Below are 5,852 nucleotides of genomic sequence, written 5' to 3'. Positions count from 1 at the left end.
TTCCGCTCCCGGGATTGGAATGACTCCTTACCCTCTCCCTTAAAACCCACATGCTTTCATTTTTCCCTCTCCTTCCCTCTTTCCTGACGAAGCAACTGCCAGTTGCGAAAGCTCGTAATTCTGTGTGTGTGTTTGTGTGTTTTGTTCATTTGCCTGTCTGCCGGCGCTTTCCCGCTTGGTAAGTCTTGGAATCTTTATATATATATAGACACACACTTGCCATTTAGTGATCCTTCACACTCTCCTTCTTCATTTTTCCCTAGTGTAGAATTAAGATTATATTAATTGTGTGTGTATGGGGGGATGGGGCACACATGTGCCCATGTGGGTGGATGGGCGTGCAAGCACATGTGTGTCTTTGTCTGCTGGTTGGATAGTTCAATTCAACTTCTCAATGCTGTTGTGAAGACCTCGGCATTACAGATCAGTCCACGAACATTATCTGTCTTTGGTAAACATTAGTGGGGGAGTGCTTTATGACTGCGCCAGTCATACTTGTCATGCAAGGACTCACTTTGCAAGTGCCTCCTGCCACAAGAGGAACAAAGTCCATTTTGTCACTACCCTTGCCATCTACCCTCACTGTAAAGCATGTGCTCTATATTTCCAGCTTCAACTCTTCCTCTATACAGCAAGCCTTATTCCAGTGGTAGGGTATTTGTCCATATTGAACTCTAAAATTCTCTCCATTTTCCTCCTTAGTACTTGCTAACTATTGCAGAGTTATGCAAATCATATCACAACTTGTAACTAGGAAACACATTATGTTAGGCACAGAACTTGTAACACATCACCTTAGGTACACATGCATCAAAGGAAATTGTCACAACCTTACCCTTTTTCTCTCAGCAAATAAAATTTAAATGGACAACACATTCATCAAAATTCAAACTCGAGAATGCTATCCTGGTATTTAACTCAATCTATGGGTGTGAAGGGGTCTAGTTGGTGAACAGTTTGATATTCTCAGTATTCTGTATACCTTTCTCAATGTCAGTAACAGTAGGAGTGGTCGCCAAGAAATTTTTTTACTTGGTATGGACCATCATACAGCAGATAGAACTTGGCTACTTTCTTCTCTAAGAGATCAGACTGGTGATGGTTTCGGACTGGCATCAAATCTCCTTCATTAATAGTAGTGCGCCTGGCTGTGTGATCATGGCACACGTGCCACAGAACATGGATTAAGCTATTAATGACCTCTTCTAAGTGCAGGATGTCGATTCGAACAGTGAATCCTACTAATCTGGGAGGTGGAGGGTAAGGTTCTTAGCTAACAAATACTTAACGACTTGGAACTCGTGTTTAGTCCATTGGAACGGTACGTTCTTTTTCAGCAGCCCTGTCAGGTGGACAATGCTCTCAGTGTAATCCTGTACACATTTGCGAAAATATGCCATCAGTCCAAGGAATGCCCTAAGCTGCTGCTGGTTCTTGGGGGTGAGACACTCATGGATGTGTTCTAATTTCTCCTCTTCTTCACTACTAATGACATAACCCAAGAATTTTACTCCCAAGCATGCAAATCTGCACTTTCCTAACCTCAGGGTCATGCTAACATGAGCCATTACCTGTAATAAGTCTTGCAGTGTTCTCTGAAACCCTTTGAGACAATTATGGTTTTGTCCACACACTATAACATTTCAGCTCCTCAACACCAAATTAAAATGTTCCACTTCAATTTGTTTGCACTTATAGCGATCCCAGCTTCCTCAACCAAATTAAAACGTTGCATTAGGAGGTGTCTGCTTCGTGCAAAAGGTCTTGAGTTCATATTGACGACAACAAGTAATTTTTCATTACAGACGTTTATTTACAAACAGAACTGACAGACTTCACAGACTCAACAACTGACTCTCAGAGCTAACCGCACTTCATATCCGAACTGGAAACTGACAACTCCTAGGTGTACCAATATCCTTCCAAACAATGAGAGTTTTTGACAATGCTTTGTTCACAATACGATAGCAATTCACGACTTAAAACCAAATCAGACATTACAGAACTTTAGCACAGATTAAAGCAAGTAAAAGGATCAGTACATATAAATTCTTACAAGCATAATTTCCAACATTTTATAACATTTTTCTACCAGCTTCTGGATAACCTTCACCAGATTTGTACCGATGTTTCCAGAAATATCTTGACATTTGATTCTGGATATTTCTTGAGTGATTTAGAACAACTATTTATATGTAAAATGATTTAAATCGTGTTTCAAAACGTAAATAAATCTTTTTAGCAATATTTCTTGATACAAATCGTCTTTCGAAATTAGGCTATGAAACAGTTTTCACAAGTTTTCGTATTTTTGCGATCATAATATAGAATTTCTCCATGGAAAGTTCCAGAAGTGTGCATTAAACGTTCATTTACAGACTTTCTCTTTATCTGGTGAGTTTTTAAAAGTATCTTGTCCATATTATACGAAATAATTTAGCTCAAAACTGATAATTTATACAATTAATCAGAGCTACAGCAAACAGTGAGTCTTTCTTTTACAAGATGAAATATAATTACAAAATTGAATGAAAATAGGTTACTAACACTAATATATATTTACATTAATTCTATTTTTGTTCTTTCTGTGCAAAATGTCCTAATATTGACACAGTACAATATTTAAACATCACCAAAGTTTCCCTTTACATTTTGCATATCTGTATCGACATCCCCTAAAAGTCTACAGTATCGAATACTTCAATATGTCCCAATATGTCCTGTAATGTTACAACACCAAGTCCCATCTTGAAAGGTTTAAACTCAGCACTGAATCCAGAGTGCAGATGAAAGTCGAAACACTTAGATTTAGACAAAATGGTAGGACCATGTACTCATAGGTACTTCCATTTATTAGGTCACTGTACACTGCATAGATAGTTCTGAAAGCAGTACTTGCCAATAAAATGAGGTAAAATCCACTGTGGTGAAAAATTTAGCACCCTCAAACCTCAGTAGGTTATCTTCTATGGCTCTGGGCCTGTCTCATTCCATAATTAGGATCTTGCTGAGATGCCTGGCCTCTGGTACGTAGCGAATACCAATTGCTGATTTGTCCACAACTAATACTGCATTGTTATAACAACTGCTGGAGTGGCTAATCAGTTCCCCCTTCAATATTTGCTTGATCTCCATTATCAAAGCTTTTCATTTGGACAGAAGAATGGGGTAGGGTACAAGTAAAATATTTCCCATTCTGTTACTCTCAGATCTTCTGGGTCATTCTTGAAACAAACAGATGTACAGCTTTAACTCGACATATAAGGTGACCTGCTGCTCCAAGGATAGACAGCTCCCTTTGGTAATCCTTTTTCTCCAGCTCATCCTCAGGCACCCTAGGGGTGCGACACACTCCTGCCTGACAGGGCCAGCACTCACCTGATGGGCCACAAGCTGATTGCAGGTCATCCTCATTGGCTGACAGTGGCTGTTCCAGCCAAACAGACAAGGAGACCCCTCCACTCCATGTACCGCTAGTGGTTCACAGAGTAGCAGTGTGTGTCTGCTCCCATTCACTGATATACTCACATTTTCTTGCTCGCAATCAAGTATGTCATTGATGTGACTCAACCAATCAGCACTGAGTATTATAGGTACTGACAGTTTTGTCACAACCAGAACCAGCTGAAACCATGTAAATTCTTGCAGTGACAATTCCAATAACACTTGCTTGTTTACCAGCTCGAATTGTGCATCAGTGGCACCTCTTATCCTTACCACTGTCAGTGGCAAAAATTTCCATTCTATTCCTCTCCCTGAGGAACTCAAAATACACCTCTGAAATATCCAAGATAGTTGGACCTCTGTTAATTAGTATCTTTTGCATGGAACCAGAAGTGTAAAGCAATGCGTAGACTCTGATAAGCCTTTTCTGACATGACAAAGTCTTCCGCCAACAATGGGTGTCCCAGCCACAGAATTATACGGAAACACACAGATCAATATCGGCATGCTACTAGCTATTACCACTCTTTGCAGAAAAGTTCTGTTTTTAGGACATTGGTGCATCAAATGGAAGCCATTTCAGACACAGAAAGCCTTCCAAAGGAACTGAGCCATTTACAGAAATTTTGAGCACCAGTGTACTTGCAGCACCATCCATTGTGTGATCCAATGAAGTGGAGGGCTATTCCAGCAATGGTGTAACTACCAGCAGGGTCTCCCAAGCCAGACAGGTCTCCATAGAGGATCCAGACAAAGTGAGTCTCACAATGTCCCATCTAGTGTCCCGTCTATTGTCCTGTCCTGTCCTGTCCTATCCTATTCTGTTCTGTCCCATCCTATACACTCCCTTCCTTTCCCTTTCCTCCTTGTGATTGTGTGGCAGCAGACACAGTCCCCTAATTTGGACAGCAGAAGATCCTTGGAAACCAGGACAACATTGATGCACATAGGCCTTTCTGCGAAGGGATGGATAGCATTCTGTAGTCTTGGTGAAGACAAGCTATCTAATGGGTAAGGCCCTGAAATGAAACCTTGGCAGGTGTCCAGGCCATGAGATGGCAGCCCCACCAGGACACTCGGTGGCTGTGGGCTGATAACCCACACCACCAAAAAACACATATCACAGAAATTAAAAGGAGAAACAGCCAGATGGATCTTAAGGATATGACCTTTGGCCTGAAAAGGAAAACCCGTATCGGTTTTTGGAATGTAAGGATGTTGAGAGAGGCAGGGAGGCTAAGACAGGTTGAAAAAGAGACGGAGAACTATCGACTAGATATATTGGGACTAAGTGAAGTAAGGTGATCAGAATCTACATCTACATCTATACCCATACTCCACAAGCCACCTGACGGTGTGTGGCAGAGGGTACCCTGAGTACCTCTATCGGTTCTCCCTTCTATTCCAGTCTCGTATTGTACGTGGAAAGAAGGATTGTCGGTATCCTTCTGTGTGGGCTCTAATCTCTCTGATTTTATCCTCATGGTCTCTTCGCAAGATATACGTAGGAGGGAGCAATATACTGCTTGACTTTTCGGTGAAGGTATGTTCTCGGAGCTTTAACAAAAGCCCGTACCGAGCTACTGAGCGTCTCTCCTGCAGAGTCTTCCACTGGAGTTTATCTATCATCTCTGTAACGCTTTCGCGATTACTAAATGATCTTGTAACGAAGCGCGCTGCTCTCCGTTGGATCTTCTCTATCTCTTCTATCAACCCTATCTGGTGTGGATCCCACACTGTTGAGCAGTATTCAAGCAGTGGGTGAACAAGCATACTGTAACCTACTTCCTTTGTTGTCGGATTGCATTTGCTTAGGATTCTTCCAATGAATATCAGTCTGGCATCTGCTTTACCGACGATCAACTTTATATGATCATTCCATTTTAAATCACTCCTAATGCGTACTCCCAGATAATTTATGGAATTAACTGCTTCCAGTTGCTGACCTGCTATTTTGTAGCTAAATGATAAGGGACCTATCTTTCTATGTATTCGCATCACATTACACTTGTCTACATTGAGATTCAATTGCCATTCCGTGCACCATGCGTCAATTCGCTGCAGATCCTCCTGAATTTCAGTACAATTTTCCATTGTTGCAACCTCTCGATACACCACAGCATCATCTGCAAAAAGCCTCAGTGAACTTCCGATGTCACCCACCAGGTCATTTATGTATATTGTGAATAGCAACGGTCCTATGACACTGCCCTGCGGCACACCTGAAATCACTCTCACTTCTCTCCATTGAGAATAACATGCTGCGTTCTGTTATCTAGGAACTCCTCAATCCAATCACACAATTGATCTGATAGTCCGTATGCTCTTACTTTGTTCATTAAACGACTGTGGGGAACTGTGTCAAACGCCTTGCGGAAGTCAAGAAACACAGCATCTACCTGTGAACC

Source organism: Schistocerca gregaria, chromosome 2 (assembly GCF_023897955.1).
Source record: "Schistocerca gregaria isolate iqSchGreg1 chromosome 2, iqSchGreg1.2, whole genome shotgun sequence".
Lineage (NCBI taxonomy): Eukaryota > Metazoa > Arthropoda > Insecta > Orthoptera > Acrididae > Schistocerca > Schistocerca gregaria.
The sequence above is the reverse complement of the archived record's forward strand: the minus strand, read 5'-3'. Positions refer to the sequence as shown.